The sequence below is a fragment of the Alligator sinensis genome, unplaced genomic scaffold (genome assembly GCF_000455745.1).
Source record: "Alligator sinensis unplaced genomic scaffold, ASM45574v1 scaffold289_1, whole genome shotgun sequence".
Taxonomy (NCBI): domain Eukaryota; kingdom Metazoa; phylum Chordata; order Crocodylia; family Alligatoridae; genus Alligator; species Alligator sinensis.
In genome coordinates this window covers 2,437,273-2,447,876 of record NW_005841881.1, presented here as the reverse complement: position 1 = coordinate 2,447,876, position 10,604 = coordinate 2,437,273, and the positions used below count along the sequence as shown (strand labels likewise).

Genomic DNA, 10,604 nt, shown 5'->3' with positions numbered 1-10,604 from the left:
TTTCCTGCTTATGCAGGGGGTCGGACTCGATGATCTATTGAGTTCCCTTCTGACCCTAACATCTATGAATCTATGAATCACTGTCCCCGATTCGGTCTGACTCTGAATACAAATTGCATATGGCCCATTTTGCACACCCCTACAAATGGATCATTGATCAACAAGCTTCTAGCTTTGCCAAAGTATCACTGTTTCATTAGACAGACCCTTTCTACTCTCTTTGTTGTGCGAGGCCATAGGCTGAACAGGACACACCTAGATTCTATGAAGTGTGTGTGGTGTGGGAGTGAGGGAAGGACGACAGCTGCCAGACCCCCGTTGTCTTGGTTTCCATTAGCAATTATTCTATTTAAAGGAAGAATGAAACTTTTCTATGGTGGAAGGAGAGAGAACAACATCCTATGAGTGAAGAAAGGTAACAAGTGTACATCTAGACCACTCCCTGAAATCACGCACACTTCATTCAAGGTAGAGCAAAGGACAAACTTTAATCAGAGGAAATGGTGGACCATTTGAAGTCATGGAACAAGTCCGTTATTAAGTAGTCGTATACATGGCACAATATCATGCCATGTACAGATATTCAAGCTAGGTGTAAACTACCTGAGGAGAGCTAATTCAGTCATGCTGCTCCCAGTACTTGAACTAGCTGATTTTGAGCTTGGTTTGGAACTGTCTTGGGTTGTGCAGACATACTGATGGCTCATTTTCTACAGGCACAATCTAGCCTCCCATTGAACTTCCTGGAAAGAGGGTCATTGACTCCAGTGAGGAATGGATAAGACCTTTAATATCCAATGCCATCCAGACTGTTAGCTGGTATATGTGTTTTCCAAATACTCCCATTCCTTGTCTTTCTCAATAGGTATTTTAAAGGGTCTTCCTTATTTTTAATTGTGAAAATGTGTTTCCTGTATTTATAACCTGGGCTCCATAATCAGGATAACATTAAACAAAAACAAAAGCAAGAAGAAAAACCCCTCAAAGAAACATGGCGGAAATAAAAAAGAAAATGTATGCAATGATGGTTATTAAAAAGTTAATATTTGCCATCAGCCACCAATTACCCAAGTGTTTCCTTTTGCTAGAAGAAGAAGAAGGTCAGGTAACCATTGCGGTAATATTAATAAATTAATAACAATACTTTGTGGTTAGTTTCCTTCACTTCAGACAATCAAATAACTTAAAATGCATGTATGGTATTAATGAAACTGCAAGAGAATCCCTGAAATAGTTAAGTTATAATCTCCATTTTATATTTTACAAAGAAGTGACATGACTTGCCCACAGTAACAGAGCAAATGAGTGGCTGTCAGGAAAACTAAGCAACACATACCTACCATGTAGGGCAAGTATATCAGAATTGTTTCTCCCTGGAGAGCTGGACTTGTGAGCATACCTGTAGGTAATGTTGTATTTTGCAGGTGTACTGGTACTTTTGCCAATGGGTTTTGGGGGTGGTTAGTCTAATGTATCCTGCTAAATGTGTAGATAGTTGAACAAGTGTTTGTACTTGTTCAGTCTAGATGAAGGCTTGTGTGTATTCAGTTTTATGTAGAGAGAGAGGCTGGGCAAATGAACAGCTGAATATATGCCCAAGAAGGTTTATTAAAACTTGCTTATTCCTTTAAGCATCCTCATCTGTCAGTGATTCTCTTAAGTACTGTTTGTTTGTTTTCACTAATATGAGATAGCTCAGGAAACAAAGATATCCCTTAAAAAACATTTTTCTTCTTCTGGCAGCATAGGTAATTGCATGATGGGATGCTGTATTTAGATGCACAGACACTGTGATCTGCATATATCCTGGATCATTGATCAGTGGCAGGAGAACACTTTCCTCCACTAGCTTGTACTAATCCTCAAATGGTTAGCTTATCACTGATGCTTAACGCTGTAAATGATCTGTTTGTCATGTACAGCTATTAATCTTTACACCTTACCCAGAATAAACTAGACAGAAAAAGGTCTGAGAGAAGGCTGTCGGGATCCTCTTGTATAGAGGACAACAGTTCTCTAAGGTTTTTTGTAAGAAAGATTTAAGAGACCTAATTCAATGGGACTGGACAACTGAGTGTATTATTAACAGGATGTGAAACCTTTATTTAGGTAACCAGTTCAAATCTTCCATGGTCACAATCAACTGATGGCTAATCAATATGAAATAAGCTGCTATTGGTTAAGCTCTCTTAATGCGCTCAGTGCTGTACAAGACACAAAATTAGAGTCCTTGACTTCAAAAATTTACAGTCTTAACTAGACAGGTACAAAATAGGCTGGATGTAGTGATAAAAGGAAAAGATTTTTCCTTTCCAGCTTACTATTATTTATTAGGCACTTCTGCATCATGTTTCTGAAATGCATAGCCCTCACATCCACCTCTTTTTTCAATTCCACTTTGGGGAGCAGGTGCTTAAAAATTAGGTGCTACCACTTCTAAATTGTAGATGCCTAAATCTTTTTACTGGATCCAGCTGCTAGACACAGTACCTTAGAAATGGTCTGAGTGATAAGAATAAAGAAACAGGGCAATGAGAGAAATCTTTTCACGGCAGTTACCCATGCTATGTATATTTTGGGAATAGACAGAGGATTTCTTTCTCCAGAGCTATCAATAAAGCATAATTTCACTTGCAGAAAATTCAATCTGAATGAAAACAAAATGCCTCTTCTGTTAACAAGTGGCTCCATCATACATTTTTGATGGATAAATTCTAAGTTCACCTCCTGTTGTTAGGTCTCAGTTTGAGGTGTATTAATTACATTCAGTATATGAACTGTGCTTTGTGGGGCCAGGAAAGCATGAAATCCTGGGACAAATATCTTTAAACAGAACTGTGATAAAAGTTAATTACACCTAATAGCCAATGAAGGGTGGGGGAGGAGGGAGGGATAGCTTTCTGTTTCATAATGTTAACTGATAAATACATCCTGTCATCTTTATGTTTTGGCTTAGGATAGAAAACATTTGAAAAAGGGAGCTTTAGAAGAGACCCGGTCATTATGAGAAACATAATAATATTTAGCATTTGTGCAATGCTTCCTAGTGCATTACAAACAGTAATTCATCCTCACAACGTTACTTTGTGATATTATTCATATTAAATGCCATTGTGGAGAAAAAGAGTTTTTAAAAATCCATTACTTCAGGTCTTAATAAAACCTTCAATTATTTATGGATAACTTCATCTTTTTCACCTTTATTTTTTAAATCAGCTTTACTCATTTTCCTTTCTTTTAAATCCAGCGGGACAGAAAACCAGCTCCATTTCACCTTTAATATTCCAGTACAAAAAAAGTCATGACAGACAGAGATAGAGAGAGACTTTTACCTTTTAAGCCTTTATTGTAAAAATATTAAAAACAAAAAGTAAACATGAAAAAAAAATTGTGGGCTTCCCAGAGGAAGAGCATGACACATTTGCCAGCAACAAAAGCACCATATCATCAGAGATTGAATCCCCCTCCCCCTGCAATACCCTTCATGGGATTACATATTTAGGACCAGATGTCCATCTTCCACCTTTCAGAGTGCTCCCTCAGTGGCCCAGTGTGTCAGAAATCCATCCACATTTTGTTGCAAGGTGAAGTGTTTAAATTTCAATGTTCTTTGGGTAAATGTGGTATCTTTTAGTAGCCCAACTAAATAGTTGGGAAAAAATGTTCTTTGTAAGGTTTCAGTTACAAACACCGTTCTTCAGGCAGAGGGAGAGTGTGCAGGTGTAGTGTGCTCTCCTGGATGGGATAGAAGCCAGCATGCAGGAAGGAAGGACAGTGAAAATGCAAATGCCTGGCACTGAGGAATCAGAGGGTGTGAAAGACCATAGGTGAGAGACAGGTGGAGGGGAGAAGCAGGGGGGAATGATGACCTGGTCATGGAATGTAGTTGGTAAATTGTAATTCCAACGTGATACATGCCTGGACCAAGAAGCAGAAGAGTTGGAGGGCATCCTCAGAGCCAGCTGCTGTGAGCTGGTTTCTGTAGTTTTTCAGAGTCACTATCTTGGCCTGGTCCAGCAGGAAACTGGCCGCTCCCCTTGGCTGCTCAATATGGGATAGAGAATTTCTTGGAAAAGTCCAACTCCAGAGCACCAAGGTGTGCACTAATGATAAGTGTGGCTGCAGTCAGAGGTAGTTCAAGAAGGCAGGGAAGAGTTTCCATCATGTCCTCATTGCAGAAAGGACAGGTTGCTGGCACCACCAGGTCTCAATGGAGGACAAAGGTGCCTGTGGCCACAGCCCTGTGAATCAGCTATTGCTGCAAGTCACCAGCTTTTTTTGTAATGGGCAGTTTGCTAGGCAGGGTAACTCTGGTATTGCTGCCACTAGGCTCCACCTTCAAGTTGTGACAGGGCAAGTGAATCATCTATTGAATTACTACACCACAGGTGAATCAGCCACTGAATCAGCTACTGAAGCTGGGATCTTGAAAGGATTGGATAATTGAGACTCAGATTAGAAGTGGGCACAACTTTTTGGATGAAGTCATTCACTGAAAAAAGAGGAGTTTCAGACTGAAATATGGACCAACATTTGATTTTGATACGGTTAAAATTAAGTTCTGATTTTTCATCTTTTAGCAATATTTAGCAAATTTAGCTAGATCTAACTTTTAAAAGGGAAAAAGCACCTGAAAATTAAATAATATTGGTAAGGAAAACATTTAGTTCTGCATAAAACCTTCAGTAAGAAACCAGAAGTTTTGTTCTCATCAATACAAAATTGTTTTCAATTTTGTTTTGTTCAGCCACCAAACAAAAAACATCATTTCCACAGTTCTATCTTTGATCCAGATGCACACTTATGTATAACTGCCCAAACAAGTTTAAGTTTATGAGTAGTTACATTGACTCCAGAGGCAATATTCATAAGTTTAAATTTAAGCATATTCTTCAGCTTCTTCCAAGACTGGAGCTTTAATAATCATTCATAGCATATAAAACTTCAGATGTTAAGAGAAACCTAATCAAATCCCAGAGTTCAAACAAATGATCTGATGAAAAAGGCAGGGCCTTTTGCTCTTATATTATTAGTTAGGGGAATCAGGCCCTAATCCGCACACTTGAGGTGAATGGGAGATTTGCTGTTGATTTCTACCGGTGAGGCGCATCGATACATACTATTAATGCACAGCAATAAACTCTGGGAGATACCGTGCCAGAGTTTATTGCTTCTGGGCACCATGTTTACACATGCACTTGGGACTGCAGCATGTTGAGCTGGCTCAGAGCAGCCCTGGCTGGCTAGAGGCCGAGAGGGTCAGCTTGGCAGTAAATGTCTCATGTAGACATACCCATGGAGAAAGAGGCCCCTTTAAAGGTTTGTCATCTTCTAAAGCTTCAGATATTAGAAGCAGGACACCAGACTTGATGATCAAATGGTGTGTGATAGTAAACCTAGAGTAAAATCCACAACAGCCCCACTAGGGAGGTAGGTGTGTGTGTTGTGGGGGTGGGTTTTGGATCCGGCAAGAGGAGAAGAGGTGCAGTTCTGATCTAACTCTGCTATAGCAGAAAGCAGAGTTTTTCCTTACTTTATAACATGGAATAATGAATTTATTTTCTTAATTTCCCAATGAATAAATAAAAGTGATGTTCTCAGTCATCACTTTGCCCCAGAAACTGGGTTTTGAGGAATTTGCTCTGGATCAAAAGGCAAAGATGTTTACATTTAAATGTTGCTTGATAGACATAGGAGAGGAGAGGGGAGAGGGACCTAAAACAAAACAAAGCAACAACAACAACAACAACAAAGGGTGTAGCATTGATATGCTTTGGAATAGGACATTTCCTGAGTGAATAATAACTGGTGGAGGTTAATGGCCCGAGGCAAAGCTTCTAGCAATCCAGTCTCTCAGTCAGTCATTTGTTCTCAGGTAAAGTATTATGCTTTGATCATTACTTCTGTATTCAAACTCTGCTTATTCCCTTGATCTCTTTAATACAACTATCTCTTCTTCTTGGTTATTTGCTTTCTATTTTAGCCTTCTGTTAGGAGTGGAAGGATGATCTTGTGATTTTGATACTGTATCTGGTGTTGTTCAGAGCTCCAGTGCTCACTTTTGCTGTGATCTGGGAAAATTCACCTAATATTCTTAATATTTTTAGGTTTATTATGATTGTGTTTACATCTTAGTTTATATTGCATTCATGTCAAAGGTCTTAGTTGAGCTGAGGGTCCTATTTTGCTATGCACTGTAAAACACCATAGCTAGAAAGAATACCATCCCTGGAGAGCTAAGAAACGATGCCCCGGCAAAGTAATGTATGGTTTTAATGTAGAAAACCATGTTTATTCCAGATAGTGCTTATATGTGTGCTTAAATGTAAGCATATCCTAAAGTCATGTTGAAGGTTAAGATGGTAGGAGTTAAAACTATCCTTTACCCTAGTTCTGAATATAACCACTGACCTGAAGAGGCAGAAAAGTAGGACCAAAACAGAGCAGACAGCTACTGTGCCAAGGAAGAGCTGTTGCCCTCCTTTGTAGATGAGAAGTTCAGCCAGAGAGGGTTTAAGTGACTTGTTGAAGGACCACACAGGAAATCTCTAGCAGATAGAGCAACTGAACCTAGATCACTTGAATTACAGTACCACTAAACCTTCATTCTCAGCGTCTCAAATTCCTTTACTGGAAAATGGGGACAATGCTATTTCCAACCCTCATAAATAGGTGTTGTCTATATTGGCAATCTCAAACCTTGTGCATGTTGGGTTATAGTCTTCTCAGTTATTGGAGTTTATATCAGGAGTTTAAGATCAAAGGAGGCGGTGGATGATTAGAATCAGGCCCAGAACACATAATCTATTGTAAAGATAGTAGGTGCCTTCCCCACTGCCAGGTAGGACAGCTGTATCAGGTACACTGATTATTAAGTCATTGTTTGCATTTTTGTGTCAATTTCTATCCAAGCATTAGGTAATTTAGTGTCTCAGCATCCCTGAGAGCTACATAATGTCATTATTGTTATCAAATCGCTGGTACAATTCAATGCAGTAGGACTCTGACCATGCTTGGTATGAACTATAGCCAATGTTTAAACTTTGATGCCTAACTTTTAAGTACCAAACTATCTAAGGACCTAAGGACTTTGTAGTCAGAACTGATGATACTAAAATTACTCAAGTTTGAAAATGCTGGCCGGAGTATTTCCAGACAGCCTCAGGCTTGGAATAGGGCTGAAGGCCTACATCTTTGATGAAATGTCTGTGTCATTTCCTCTGACAAATTGACTCTGGATTGCTTAGTATAGATTGCAGATACATCTTCCCAATGCCATTTTATATATGAGAATACATTTTATATGAGAGACGCAGTAGTTTAGGTGACTTTTTCAGGTCTGTGGCAGAACTGTGAATAGATTGTTACTCCTAATCCTGCACTTGGACCACTAACCAAGTGTCCTAACTAGTCAAGGAAAACTAGGTCAGCTAGTCACAGGCAATCCAGAACTACTAAAGTTGGAAAAAGCCCTTTCATTTATGTGAATGGGCTGTGAATCAGGCCCTTTGACCCCAGCTGAACCTCACTTTAAGCACTGGGTCAGATTCCTCTCTATATAGCACAGCATTTGAATAAGGCCCGCTGCCCTCAGTAAAGCTAAACAAGTGCTTATGGTCAAGTATGGACATATTAATCACTTTTGCAAATGAAGCACTGGTCTTTAAACTAAGATTGATGGGGATCTGCAAAAAAAAATTATTTTTGCAGGTATTTACCACTGCAAATCAATTTTCAGAACAGAGACTATGTCAACTAGCTCTAGGGTTATATTGAAGGTCACTTAATTAGGAAAACATGTATATTGTTCAGTGCTATTTGGATGGCAGTCAATTAATTGGTTTTCAGTTTCATCATCCTATTACCTCTTTTAAAATTGCTAAAAAAAAAAAAATGTTAGATAGCTCCTAAATTTGTGCAAGCTAAACTTTTAAAAAGAAATGATACATATAATAGTAACTAAAAGATAAATGAAGATTCACTGGCATGTGTTTGTCTCCACTTTACTCTCTCACATTTTTCTTGTTCACTGGCTCTGCAATGAACACTAGGATTTTTTTAACCCCAATTATTTTAAAATATTATTTCATTACGTGCTGAAGTCTTTTTTTGTCTATTATACCAAGAAAATTAGACACCTCATGCAATCTAGGCTTTTCCTATTGTAAAATATGCACAGGTGGCATCAGACCTCTGACCTGCTTTTTTTTCTAATTGGTAGATATGTCGGTCAGCAAGAGTATACAAGCAAGTGGTTTTGAAACCATGATTAGAGTGATGAATACACAATAGGCCTAATCCAGCACTGAATTCCATGTTTAGAGTGCTTAACACTATTGCTTTTGGCACGCTGTCTCTGAACTACAAAAACCATGGGAGGGTCCAGGATTGTGGCGATGGGGTTGTCCATACCACCTTCAGCAGTGCGGTGCATGCTCAAGGAGAAGAGCTTATCGTGTATGCACCACACCATTGAAGGAACTGTGGCCTCAGCCTCTCACAGTGATTCTAGATGCCATTGAGCTCTCAGAGATAACCAGTATGTTAGTGGAGCTCCAAATGTGCTGGGAGCACCATGAACTCCGTGGCTGGTCTCCCTAGAGTCCCTGCTTTCAAGCAGCTCCAGAGCCTGCTGCTTTTCTCTCATCCTTCCCCACTTCCACCCCCACGTTCAGCAGCAGGGGAGAGGAGGAGAGGTGTAGATGAAATCCAAGCTTATTTCCTGCTTTCATCCAGCTCCAGAGTCAGAGTCCAGGGGCTGTATGCTACTGCTTGTCTCCTCTCCTGCTTTCCCCTGTTGCTGAATTTGGTGGGAAGGGTGGGAGGAAGGGGAAAAGCAAATGGCAGAAGGCTGCAGAACTGCTTCTCAGAGCAGCCCCATGCTGATCAGACAGTGAGCTCATGCAGCTCATGTCACATGTGGAGCTTGTAGCAGCAGCTGTGCTGATGTGCTGGAGAGCTCTGAGAGATCATTGTACATGCAGTGCACAGCTGAAGGGAGGTGTGACAGAGCTGCTGCACCCCCTCTGGATCCATCCCAGAAACAACAAAGTGAAGAGCTGGCTCTAGGTATTACATACTTGTGCACATTTTACTATACATATCTGTACCCTTCCTTGATTGTTTGGTTAGGAACAGATTTTATGTGTTTTATCCTGTGCTGTCCTATGAATATAAATGTTCTTGAATGTAATATGAGCATTGTTGAAAATAAATTAGAACAATATCTTGAAAATGGCATCTCCTTTTCACAGTTGTATACTCAGTTGATTACTCAGTCTCCAATTATTCATCTTGTTTTGTTACTGATTATTCATTTTTAAGGTACATCAACAATATGCAACAGGCCTCATCACATGATTCGCTTACCAGAATTATTGTATATTAGTTAAGGATAATTATTGTACAGTCTGAAAAACAACCATCAAACAAGTACGTTTCTGTTTTTTTGATTGAAAGGATACAAGACAGGTGATTTAAGGGTAGGAGAAAAAGGTCATTGTCTTGAGAAGTTAAATTAAAGTACATGGGGTCAAACAGTTCTGTTGGCTAACAAATATAATTTTCACTAAAATCGGTTACACAATAAGCTAAATCCTGCTTTCATTTAACAGGTTACTTATGGATTAATTCAAGGTGAAGTGTACAGTCATGTACAAGTTATGTTTTGTGACTAGAGTTGGTAAGAAAATTTTTGCCAAAACAGATTTTGTCAAAAAAATGATTCAGGAAAACTGAAACTTCACAGAAACCAGTGTACCATTTTGACAGGAAAAGTTTCTCAGATCCAGGATTGAACTGTTGGTCCAAACAAGAAAGCAAGTGGACTTCAGAATAGCAGGTTGCCTGATCCATCTTCTAATGGGTGCTTTGATGATAAAGATTTGAAAGATTGTGAAGTGCTCAAATGCTATGATAGTGGGGTCATAAATATAGAAGACAGACAAAGTTAAGTAATAGTGTAAATAAGGTATATTTGGCTATATTGGGCTTTATTTTTATTTTTTTGTAAATCAATAAGTGTAACTTTCTGTATCTTTATAATGTTGGTTTTTTTTGTTTGTTTTCTACAACAGGTATATAAGCTAACTTTACCACCAAAATGAAAGTGAAAAAGGACAAAACTGTACACAAGGAGAACCAGGAATTATACCACTGCTCAATGGAAGAGGCTATGAGACAAGAGACACATTTAATTTCAAAGGCCTTGGCTTCCAAGTTATTGCTAAGGATATGAGTTGTTGAAAATTTGTAAAAAGGAATATAAAGGAATGAAATTGTTGGCTTCTTAGCAATACAATTTTGGCAAGACAAAGGACAGGAACAGAACATTTTGACAATGATGAAGAGTCTAACACTTTTTAAAGCCTTTTCTGCCCTCTAAAAATGCTGTTTATAGAAACTTAGTTCCAATCAGTCAATACCTGTATTGATTTGTTCCATGTTTGAGCCCCATTTTGGAGGGACTTTCCAAAGAGAAATCTGTAGCAATGCAGTACCTGAGACTGATTTCATCATTACCACTTCCAGGAAGGTTGCTGAAGAACCATTACCTTCAAGGGAGATACTAATATTTGATTAAATAAAAGAGGGACTGCCAGGAA

The 10,604-nt window shown here is 39.0% G+C and overlaps 1 long non-coding RNA gene across 1 annotated transcript in view; it reads left to right on the top strand.

The window, feature by feature from the left end:
• Positions 1-10,101, top strand: part of LOC102378110 — a 36,582-nt gene extending 26,481 nt beyond the window's left edge. The window contains exon 3 of the long non-coding RNA XR_323108.1: positions 10,077-10,101. This is a non-coding gene — a long non-coding RNA (uncharacterized LOC102378110). The remainder of the gene's footprint in view (positions 1-10,076) is intronic.
• The last annotated feature ends 503 nt before the right edge of the window (positions 10,102-10,604 follow it).